Source organism: Pinus tabuliformis, chromosome 2_2, assembly GCF_031772625.1.
Source record: "Pinus tabuliformis cultivar Carrire ecotype Pingquan chromosome 2_2, CPIR1, whole genome shotgun sequence".
Lineage (NCBI taxonomy): Eukaryota > Viridiplantae > Streptophyta > Pinopsida > Pinales > Pinaceae > Pinus > Pinus tabuliformis.
In genome coordinates this window covers 1008977602-1008990509 of record NC_142300.1, presented here as the reverse complement: position 1 = coordinate 1008990509, position 12908 = coordinate 1008977602, and positions in this window count along the sequence as shown.

The following is a 12908-nucleotide window of genomic DNA, read 5'->3' as shown; positions in this document are numbered from 1 at the left end:
GTTAAAACCTATAAGGAGGTTATTTTTAAAAACATGAAAAATAACAAAACCTTCTCTCATGTGTTCAAAATTATTTATGGTTAAAGAGATATCGCTCCACCTTTTAGCCCTATTTTTGTAGAAATTTGGCAATTTTTAGCACAATCACCCTGTCAAAAGCGTAACGTGGGTCAAACTGCGCTTGTTTTGGAGGGCTCTAAACGATAGAAACTCTACATGGTTGGGTATATCTTGACTTAGACATCATATTTGGACATTTGGCAGCTCAAATCATTAGCTTTTATAGGGTGAAAATGGCCAAAAACCACCTAAAAAACACCTTTCACCCCTATTTTTGGAGGCCACGCTATGTTGTTTGACTAGTCTTGGGAGAATTGATTTTTGAGGAGTTATACTTGATCATTTTCAGTTCTTTAGGAACACATTGTGTAAAATGTTAGAGTCGGTCTGGTCAGCCCTCTGTTAGAGATAAAAACTCTTTATGCATTTCATTTTTAGGTGTCCCTCTCCATTCACTCAACTACATTTCGATAGGGGCACGCCATAATAGAGAAGGCCATGTTAGTCTTTTCCCCTCATGTCTGGCTCCTGATGGCTTAAGTCTTTGTGTCAAATAATCAAAAAGTCCATAACAGTCAAGGTCTAGTCCTTCAACAGACAAAAGTCATTTTTGGTCATTAGGTCTAGGGATTGATCAGTTGGTCTCTAAATATGTCTTGTAAAGCCATGTAGGCCAGAGTGATGCTCTTGCAACGTAATGCTCCGCAGATTTCCTTCATCTTATTGACAAAATTCGACGGTTCTTCAAAACTCTGTTTTGGAGAAAAGTCAAACAGTGCTATTGGTGACAAAATTTTCAAAAAGGGTCGGCAATTGATTTATTTAGGTGCAATCATGGTTTCCGTGGCCAAGTGCTCTGTCATGCAATCCCTACAAAAAGTGTCGAAAATTTCATCGTTTGAGCCCAAAATTCAGAGAAAAAGTGAAAATCAGGGTTATATTAAATTCAGTGAAAAAAGTGTTCAACGGGACATTAGAAAAGTGGGTTTTTTGAAAACGTTAATTTAAAACATGACCTCCAAGACTATATACACAAATACCGTCATGAAACAAACTCATTGTGCAATCAAGGCATTAGGGAAACATTGCAAGGTTGTGGAAGGTGTATCGACCGATTTGAAGCACTTGGAGGCGATTTTAGGGTGCGCGGTGCACACAAGCAGGAGCGTGGCGCATATACCAGGGCAGCGCACACAGAGCCCGCCTGCAGTGTTAAGTTACCACTAGCATGGCGCACTCAGAGCGTGCAGCACACTGGGCTTTGCGCACTGCGCACAGAGATAAAGCACCCAAAACCTACCAAATCCACCCAAATTTTTTGTGGAGCTCATCTATTTGCAAGGTAGGCTCGAAACATCACTTATGCATCAATTTTTATGGGTGATATAAGGGTTTTTATGCCTGTAATTAAATGAAAAAAAAATTCATAAAGAAAACACAAGAAGACATCAAAGAAAAACTATTCTGCTAGGGTTTGTGCTACAGTGTTGTTGCTGCCAAGGTTATTCTTCCTACCCTACCCCTGTTCCTTATTCCCCTATGCCATTGTCCCTATTATCACTACCCTAACACTACCAAAATCATACTCCCTTTCCCCTCCCCAAACCCTACTTTACAAACCCTAAAACCCTGCCTTGCCAAAAACCCAAGCCTGCCCTATCAAAATACCCCAAAACCCCTTATATATGCCTAAACAAAATTCTCCTATAAACCCCTATTCCCATTATATTATCCCCCTCCTAATACTCCCTTGTTTAATTTTCCCCTTGGCTGTAGATTATCAAAGCAACCTCGAGCTTCACTATAATCAAAGGGCAGCCTAAATTCAGTTTATAAAACAGCAGTCATGGCATCCGAGGTTTCACGGAGTATGAGGAGGAAACCCTTAGTGATATAGCTTCAGGAGAACAGCCCCCCAGGATACCTCACCAGAGTGGAAAACACATTAGATATGATCCAAACACCCTCACTGAGTTGCAGGCATGCCCTCTTGCGATGTCTTGTTTCCAGCACTTAGCATGTTTTGAATTCTGTCAAAGGGTGGCAAATGTCAGAGTTCATCATGAGTTGGCCCGTCTTTTTTCACTTCACCTACATGGAGGTCAGTCTATCTTGGCTAGGGTCACTTTCACATTGACACCCGAAACCATATCAGTGGAAAAAAGCATACCAAACATTGGAGAACAGTGGCATAAGAAGAAGGTGGAGAGGCATCATTATGAGCCTTACATTAAGGCCAGTTGTTTGAGCTAGCTCATGAGAGTTTTCCCATTCAGATTTTTGAGAGATGAGTATGCGGGGAGGTTTTCTTGCCTTTATGCCTATCACATTAGGTTTCTCATGCACTTTACTAGGGTGCGAATGATGAACCTCCAATTTTTCATTTGCAGGAACATAGAGAGGATGAAAAATTTCATGCAGCATAAGACCCCTCGGTAGCAGCTCAACTGTGTTTATCACTTTGCTCTTATCTCGATTTTGGTGGATCATCAGTTGGGATTGCAGGGTATTTCTTGGGAGGACTTCATCTCCCGTGACTTCTTCAGCACTCCACAGCTAGTATCAGAGGCAGAGCATGAGGTGGGTGGCCCTTCACATCATTATGAGTGCCATGAGACTACCACTATTCCAGTGTACATCACCTATCAGAAAGGCAGTAGACCCTTATTTGCAGTAGCAAAGCAAGTGTTATCTCCACCCGGGGTGGAAGGGGCCTCGCTTCTGACATCAGCATCACAGGAGCAGTGCAGAGGTAAGGAGCCAGTGCAAGAGGAAGGGCCATCAAGTGAACGAGAGACTGAGTTCGTTCTCCTTCATGATGATGAGACAGACACAGAGCCAACACATGCAGAGCTCAAAGAGGTCATCCAGGAATAGGTCAGAGATTGAGGCCTTATCCCTTGACTTGGAGAGGGCCAAGTGGAACATGAAGTACCTGGAGCAGAGAAACAAGCAGCTAGAGGACCAGCAGGCGATCATGGAGCTACAAAACATTTGTGAGCATCGCCAAGCTGCTCAAAGAAGAAGGGTTGAGCTCACATATTTGGAGCAAGAAATCAACGAGGATTGTGAGGCCAACCTTGAGAGGGTTAACATGCATTTGGAGAGGCTACTAGACAAGTCCGACAAGGACTTGGCTCTATTGAGACACATGGCTTTTCATTACAGAGCACGAAACAAGAGCGCCAAGGCCCGAATAAAGAGTTTAAAAGCGAAATTGAGGAAAGCAACAAGAAAGGCAAAGGAGGAAAAAGAGCAATATCGGCTTCGAATCTTGGCTAAGGCTTGCTTGGCACGTCATGACACCCCATAGAGGACCTCCAGCCCAAATTTCAAAAAATTTGGGGAATTTTTTGTCACACCACAAATTTTGGGCAAACAATAGGGCTTTTCTCCCTGCTAAAATTCTAGAGCTCCAAATGAGGAATGGTTTGCATTTTTGGATTCAGCATGGAAAATCACAACTACTGGTGTCCGGACAAGAAATTTGGGCAATATCTGAGTCTCCTAGATGTCAAAAACACCCAAGAAATGACCTCTCTGCCCCTTTTTTGACACACAAGAAGCAGTCTTGGGAGAATGGAGATTTGGAGGGGCAAATGAGCACCAAATTCAAAAATTCCAATTGGGTTAGAAAGTAGATGGGACAAGCTTTCCAACAATCCCACTTGGGAACATTTTGGACACCTACAAGTTCCCCAAAACAAGACCCAAATTAGCACGGCGCACAGAGAAAATGGCGCAACGCACAGAGGAAAAATTGCCAAATTTGCTTCCGTTTCGCAAAATTTCGGTTCGCGACTTCTCCAAGTGGGCCTGCTCATCTACACTTCCGTTTTTTGGAACCAAAGGTGACATTTAAAGTAATTTTTCTCCATATTGGCTTCTATGTGGCGAAGGAAGGTGATGGGTCACCCAAGCCAAATGTCATGTTTGTAACGCTGCACCTGGAGCTGATGGTTGGCTCTTCATCTCCATTTTGTAATGATTCGAGTAACTCCCCAAACCTTGGGTGTTCTATCTCTTCCTTACACATTCTATATATTGTATGCAAGCTATTTGCAAAGGGTTGGTTGGCTTGTAACTTCTCGGAGACTGTGGGAAAGAAACTCTGTTTCTTCACTGTATATTTTTGACAGAGAATTAATGAAAGGCAGCGGCTCTGTTTCATGAGATTCTTGTGGTTGTGAGTGTAGAAAATGTGTCTCTTATGTTTTCATACGTATTTTGTTATGTTTCATAATTCAATTCATGTTCATTTCCAGTGAAATTTTCTGAGTGAGATTAGGTAGAATTCAATTTTATTGCTCTTCCTGTGGGAAAATTTCATGTTCAGTATTTTTCTTCTGTTGAAAAGGATTCATGTTCCCATGCCATTTTCACTCTCCTAAACAATCTCTCCATTCCACATTGTTCCAAACTAAATTGCTACACTTTCTGCATGCCTTGCCTCAGGAAGTAATCTGTGCCTTTGTATTAAATTCTCTATTCTTTGCTAACCGTTGGTCCCATACCATCCCAGAAGCTCGGTCATTCATAAAAAATTGTTTCCCATATCCCTATTCACTTACTAGCCTAAGATCAATATTTCACTGTAAGTCATCTGAGACCATTTTGCTTATCTATTCACTGAGCGTGACTCGGAGAGAGCCCTCTCCTGTTCTGGTAGGGCTAGCTACTAGACTGAGCATGGTTTGTAGTTACCCTAATTTTTGCCTTTCTTCAGCCTAGGGCAGATTTAGGTGCTAACATAGTGGCGACCATACGGGGGAATAAACTGAAAATCAAATCCCCTTGTTTCATAATAATTCTAAGCTTCCAGATGATGAGCTTAGTATTGGATAGGTTGAGTAAGTTGGTTGTGTCTTGTGATTTTTCTCAATAGCACGCTGGCTTCTAGATGATATACCAGAGCTAATCCAGACCCGGATCCTCCTCACATCTACGGAAACACCAATTTGATTCCAAGACTCCTTCGTCAAGAAAGCACCATAACTCCCGTGTTCAAATCCCATTCGTGTCCTGAAATTTCTGAGTACCTTGAAGAGCTTGAGTTTGATGATCGGTTTGAGGTATCATTGTTTGAGTCTAAGTTCGAAAGGGTTGTCGACTATACTGTCCCCAATCTGAAATTTCTTGTAGACTTAGAAATAGAAAGAACTAACCGATCGATCGATAATTATATTGTGGCACAGCCCCAAACTACAATTGCTAGCCCCTTACAAACTGTGCACACTCCTCCAACACTTCCAAGGTCAAATCCACCAAAAGTAATGTCTGCCCGTTTCGCACCCCTTGTTCTACCCGAAGTTCTAGATGATATGTCCTCAGATTATTAGCAAAATCCCATTTTTTGATAGCACTCCTAACAGCATTACTGCTCAGCAACATGTAGACAAAATGGCAGACTTCTATGAACTGCACGAGATCGATGAGGAGAATGTGGCGATGAGACTCTTTGTGGAGACATTTGAAAGTGAAGTGAGGAAATGGTTCATAGGTTTTCCGGTTGCACGTATCGCTACCTTGGCTGAACTACAAAGACAATTTTTAAACCAATGGGAAGTGAAAAAGAATCCCCTTCAAATTTTGGTCGAATATGAACAAATCAAACGAAACGCTAATGAGTCGGTCCAAGATTATTCTGTTAGATTTAATGCAGTCTATAACGAAATTCTAGATCATCTAAAGCCATCTGTGGGACTAGCTATGATGAAGTTTCCAGATGGTTTTGATGCTGACATGGCCTATCAATTAAGAGAGAGGGAACTTACCACAATGGAAGATATGCAGAAAATCGCGGTCAACGTTGAAACAAATCTTCTATCCAAAAGAGCTAGAGCAAAAGCAGAAAAGAAAGTCACTGTTAAGGAAGAATCTTCTTCAATGGATCAACTACTCAAAAAGGTAGAGCAGATGCTTGAAAGGGTGATGCTCGACAAGCCTAAGCCACAAGTTAGAAATCTTAACTTCCATGGCCAGCAACAGCCACAATATAGAATCAGATAGAGAGATCAGCAACCCCAAGAGCATACAGGACAACAGCCGGTACAAACACCTTTGCAGCAAAATTTTGTGCATGGACCAGAGTTAGATGAGGATGGAAACGTAATAGGTGAAGAAAACCACTTTTTTACTCCATATGAGCTGCCTACTTACATTACCGAAGAAGAGGAGTGTGCAGTGAGTTCAGCTGCACACAAAGATGCAAATTTCATTCTAGCTAGTGAAACTGTTTTGGAAGAAGAATCAGAGGAATATCAAAGGGGGTATATGAATGCTCTGTCTGCACAACAGTAGAAATATTCACTTAGAAACAGAGATGTGCCAGCCAAGCCAATTCAGAAAAATAAGGAGGTTGAAGCAGCAAAGAATGATTCATCAACTATACAAAGAAAAGGAAAAGAGGTGGTTGGTCCGGAGAGCAGCAAATCAAAATCAACATACCAATCACAGCAGCAAGCTGCATCAAAGGAAAAGAAAAAGAAAGAAATCCTAGTCAAAGAGGTAGAAAAGACTCCCACTTTTAGCTTAGAGAATGAGATTTCTAAGTTAAAGGTATCCATCCCCTTGACTGAAATAATGAAAAACAACAGTTATAGAGGACAGATATCTAAAATGTTGAATTTGGACCCAATGTCCGACATGGTAAATGTAGAAGATGATCAACCTGAAATGATTTTTGGACCAGCATCAAATGGTGAGTCTCCTGATAGCGATGCGCCACCCTTTTACATCAGTTTAAGGCTACACGATTTTGCGTTACATAATGCCATGTTCGATTCTGGAGCTTCTCACAATCTCATGCCCAAGGCTATCATGGATAAGCTCAGTCTGGAAATCACCCGACAGTACCATGATCTCTATTCATTTGATTCCAGTATAGTGAGATGTATAGGACTCATCAAAGACTTGGTTGTGAGTTTGGATCAGCTTCCTATGAAAAATGTTTTGATGGATGTGGTGGTACCAAATATTCCTCCAAGGTTTGGCATGCTTCTTTCCAGGTCTTGGGTAGCGACATTGAAAGGGACACTACAGCTGGATTTCTCCTATGCAACGATCCTGGTGTTTGGAAAAATGAGGAAATTATATCGAGAATAGTAAATGAAATATATGATCACAAGCAAGGAGAAACCTATAAATCATCCAATTAACTATGTACATACAGATTTAGAGTCTTTTGTTTTGTTTTCAGATAGTTTAAATGATATAGATAGTCAGATAGTAGAAGCAGATGACATTCCAGAAATAACAGAAAATTTCAGAGAAATTTTGAAGAAAGAAGGACAAGAAAAGTAGAAAAATGTTGGGCAATTAGTTGAAAGCAATGGACAGCAAGCAGGCAAGGCATAGCAAACAGACTTCCAGCACTTACAAGAGGAGGAAGAAGGCTTGTGGACCATGGATTTTGATGGAGTAGTAGGAAATGATGGCACTGGAATTGGAATTTGGGTAGGCAGTCCTTTCTCCGCCCCAAACAAAGTGCCTAGTAACGTGAGGGTTTTCTCTTACAAGCTAGCCTTTGAGTGTTCAAACAATGAAGCGGAGTATGAAGCTCTGATTGCTGGCCTAAAGATTCTTAGAAAGCTGAATGCTAAAAGGATTTTGGTATATGGCGACTCCGAATTGGTAATAAAGTAGGTCAGAGGCGAGTATCAAGCAAAGCATCCTAGGATGCGGACCTACCGTAATGCGGTTTTAGATATCTTAAAATTATTTTCAGAATACACCTTGACATGTGTGCACCGTATACAAAATAGTATTGTTGATGCTCTTGCCAAGGCAGCAAGTAGTTTGAAGATCCCAATGAATTCCAGCTATAAATTTGAAATCCATGTCAAGCATCGTCCAACCATTCCAGACAATCAGAGATATTGGCAAGTAATTCAAGATGATGAGGAGATTAAGGATTTTCTGCAAAACAAGGGCAAGTTCAAAGAAACCTCCATTGATGTAGAAAATGACGATGGCAAAGGGAATGGTATAGATGAAGTGAAAATCAATGAAATGGACGTGTTGCAGCTGAAGAATAACATTATTCCTAAAGGCTTGATACCTGTAGAAGAACTTTTTGATTAATATGATGTAGCCCGCAAGCCAACATTGCAGCCAACAGAGAGGGGTGTAGAAGAGGTCAACATCGGAACAGCTGCCAATCCTAAGTTGGTAAAATTGTCTAAACCATTGCCACCAAAGATCAAGGAAAAATACATCAGTTTGATGGCTTCATTTGCAGATGTGTTTGCTTGGGATTACTCTGATTTAAAGACATATGATAACAATATTATTTAGCACACGATACCCATCAAGCCCCATCAAAAACCATTTAGACAGAAGCTGAGAAGGATAAATCCAAAGTTGCTGCCATCTATTGAAAAGGAGGTAAACGGGTTGTACAAGTCAAGTATCATAGTGCCCATTAGATTTTCAGTTTGGATCTCTAACTTGGTACCCATACGAAAGAAGACAGGTGAGATCCGCTTGTGCATTGATTTCAAAAACCTCAATAAAATCTCATTAAAGGACAACTATCCACTGCCCAAAATGGACCATATACTTCAGCGAGTAGTGGGGGCATCTTGTATGTCACTGCTTGATGGTTATTCCGGATATAACCAAATTTCTGTCCATGAAGATGATAGAGACAAGACAACATTCACAACTCCATGGGGAACCTTTCATTACACCAAAATACCCTTCGATTTAAAGAATGTAGGTGCCACATTTCAGCGGTCAATGGACTTGGATTTTGCGAATGAGAAGGATGTGTTTTTGGTGGTGTACTGGATTATTTGATAGTGTTTTCCAAATCTAATGAAGAACACATGCACCATCTAAAAATTGTCTTTCAAAAGTGTAGAAAATATGGTTTATCGCTGAATCCTAAGAAGAGATTGTTCACCATGAAGGAAGGAAAATTAGTTAGGCACATTATCCCAAAGGATGGCATTCGTATTGACCCAACACGTGTGCAAGAAATTCAGCAAATAAATCTGCCCAGGAACAAAAAAGAAATACAATCGTTCATTGGTAAGATGAATTTTCTGCGTCGCTTTGTGCCTAATCTTGTTGAACACTTAAGAGAAATGACCAACATTCTTAAGAAGGATAGCCAAGTGAAATGGACAAAGGAGGCTGTAAAATCTTTCAACTTGGCCAAATTGGCCCTTTCTTTAGCTCCAGTTCTAGTAAGCCTGGACTACACTCAATATTTCATATTGTTTTCATTTGCTTCAGAGCACACTATGGTAGCAGTATTGTTGCAGAAAAGAGATGATCACAAAAGACCCATGGAATTCTTCAGTAGGGCTATAAGAGATGCAGCTTAAAGTACAACATAATTGTGAAGCAAGCCCTGGCACTTGTGAAAGCATTGAAGGATTTCCAGGTATATATCCTACATTCTCACATTCTAGCCTATGTTCCTTACGCTACTGTAAAAGATGTTTTAGTGCAGACCGATCTGGAAGGAAGAAGAGGCAAATGGATCACAGCCTTGCTGGAATATGATGTGGAAATAAAGCCCACACAGCTGGTCAAAGGACAGGGATTGGCAAGGTTAATGGCTGAATCAAACTTGCATGCCTTGGACATAAATCTGATCACTGCCATGTCCGGTGAGAATGAGGATGGATCGTCAATTCAAGTATCTGAAATGTTTGCTCTATCCCCATGGTATTCAGATATAATATATGTGCTAAAAAATTTATCACCACCGCCCAGCATGACTAGGAACAAAGTGAGAACACTCAAATTGAAGGATGCGAAGTTTTGCATTTTAAATTCTGTATTGGAAAGATCCCGGTGGCGTTTTGTTAAATTGTTTGGTGGAAGAGGAGGCAAAGAAAGTGATGGAAGATTTCCACGGAGGAGAGTGTTGGTGGTCGCCTTTTTTGGAAGTCAATAGCAAATAAAATTTTGAGAGCAGGGTAATATTGGCCTACTTTGTTTGCTGATGTGTATAAGATGGTCAAGCGCTGTCATAAATGTCATATTTTTGAAGGAAAACAGAAATTACAGCCTTTGCCACTTAAGCCTATTGAGGTGAGCGCTCCTTTCCAGCAGTGGGGGTTGGATTTCATTGGAGAAATTCATCCCGCTTCTTCTGGAAAGCATAGATGGATCCTTACAGTGACAGATTATTTCACAAAATGGATTGAGGCAGCTCCCACCAGAAACGCTACAGATATGGTAATCATTTCATTTCTTGAAAATAACATCTTGTCTCGCTTTGGTTGTCCAAATAAGTTGATCACCGATAATGCAGCAGCTTTCAAATCAAAAAGGATGGTAGAATTTTGTCATAAATATCACATCATTTTGTGTCACTCAACTGCCTATCATCCACAAGGAAATGGATTGGCGGAATCTTCGAACAAATCATTGGTCAACATTATCAAGAAGTTGTTAGAAATAAATAAAAAGAGCTGGAATAAGAGGTTGGTCCATGCGCTTTGGGCAGATCGGATCAGTCAGAAAAAATCCATTGGTATGTCACTGATTGAGCTTGTTTATGGAGTTGATACAATATTTCCTACCTCTCTCGCTACCCCGGTAATCAAACTTCTTCAAGAGGCCGGTAGTGAAGAAGACCCATGCAGAGAAGGTTGAATCAAATGGTCCACTTACAGCAGACAAGAGAAGAAGTTTTCAAGAACACATCCAAATTGGAGGAGAAAATAAAGAAAATCTATGACAGAAAAGAAAAGGTAGATAAATTTCAGTTGGATGATGTGGTGCTGAAGTGGGATGCAAGGAATGAAGAGAAAGGTAAGCACGGTAAGTTTGAGAATCTTTGGAAAGGCCCTTTTAAGATTGCATCATATAGGAGTCAGAATGCCTTTCTTCTGAAGGAAATGAATGGGGAAGATTGTCCAGGAGGGCCGATCAATGGTCGGCTGCTCAAACGGTACCACTACTGATTTATTAACGCTGCTTCCACTGTCATTTTAAATACCATTTTTATTTCAGTTTGGTTTTAGTCTATCAAGTTAGTTTTTGAGTCATTTCAATGTCAAGTTGAGTCAATGTTTGGTCAGTTTTGAAAATGAGTCAGAGTCTTGTGTTGTTTGTCAAAATGATGACTCCATAGCCCAATGGATGAAAGGCACTGTTTAGCTACTCCAGAGATCTGCTGTTCTTGGCACCTCCAAGGAGCTACCATCCCCCATTGGAGCCAATGTTAGAGTCAGTCTGGTTAGCCCTCCGTCAGAGATCAAAACTCTTTATGAATTTCATTTTTAAGTGTCCCGCTCCATTCACTCAGCTGCATTCCACTAGGGGCATGCCATAATCTAACGGAGAAGGTCATGCTAGCCTTTCCCCTCATGTATGGCTCCTGCTGGCTTAAGTCTTTGTGTCAAATAATCAAAAAGTCCATAACAGTCAAGGTCTGGTCCTTCAACAAACAAAAGTCATTTTTGGTCATTAGGTCTAGGGATTGATTAGTTGGTCTTTAAATATGTCCTGTAAAGCCATGTAGGCTAGAGTGATGCTCTTGCAACGTAATGCTCCGCAGATTTCCTTCATCTTATTGACAAAATTCTACGATTCTTCAAAACTCTGTTTTGGAGAAAATTCAAACAGTGCAATTGGTGACAAAATTTTCAAAAAGGGTCGACAATTGATTTCTTCAAGTGCAGTCATGGTTTCCATGGCCAAGTGCTCCATCATGCAATCCTTGCAAAAAGTGTCGAAAATTTCATCGTTTGAGCCCAAAATTCAGAGAAAAAGTGAAAATCAGGGTTATATTAAAGTCAGTGAAAAAAGTTTTCAACAGGACATTAGAAAAGTGGGTTTTTTCAAAAATGTTAATTTAAAACATGATCTCCAAGCCTATATACACAAATACCATCATGAAACAAACTCATTATGCAATCAAGGCATTAGAGAAACATTGCAAGGTCCTGGACGGTGTATCAAGCTATTTAAAGCACTTGGAGGTGATTTCAGGGTGCGCGGCGCACACAGACAGGACCGCGGCGCACACACCAGGCGCGGTGCACACAGAGCCTGCCTACAGTGTTAAATTACCACTAGCGTGATGCACTCAGAGCGTGCGGCGCACTGGGCTTTGCACGTGGCGCACAGAGATAAAGCGCCCAAAACCTACCAAATCCACCCAAATTTTTTGGGGAGCTCATCTATTTGCAAGGTAGGCTCAAAACATCACTTGTGCATCAATTGTTATGGGTGGTATAAGGGTTTTTATGCCTATAATTAAATGCAAAAAAAATTCATAAAGCAAACACAAGAAGACATCAAAGAAAAACTATTTTGCTAGGGTTTGTGCTACAATGTTGTTGCTACCAAGGTTATTCTTCCTACCCTACCCCTGTTCCTTATTCCCCTATGCCATTGTCCCTAATATCACTACCCTAACATTACCAAAATCATACTCCCTTTCCCCTCCTCCTATTGCTCAATAAACCCCAAACCCTACCTTACAAACCCTAAAACCGTACCTTGCCAAAAACCCAAACCCTACCCTATCAAAATACCCCAAAACCCACTATATATCCCTAAAAAAAAATCTCCTATAAACCCCTATTCCCATTATATTATCCCCCTCCTAATAATCCCTTGTTTAATTGTCCCCTTGGTTGTAGATTATCAAAGAAACCTCGAGCTTCACTATAATCATAGGGCAGCCTGAATTCAGTTTATAAACAGTAGTCATGGCATCCGAGGTCTCATCAGAGTATGAGGAGGAAACCCTCAGTGATATAGCTTCAGGAGAACAGGCCCCCAGGAGACCTCACTAGAGTGGAAAACATATTAGAGATGAGCCAAACACCCTCAGTGAATTGCAGGCATGCCCTCTTACTATGTCTTGTTTCCAGCAC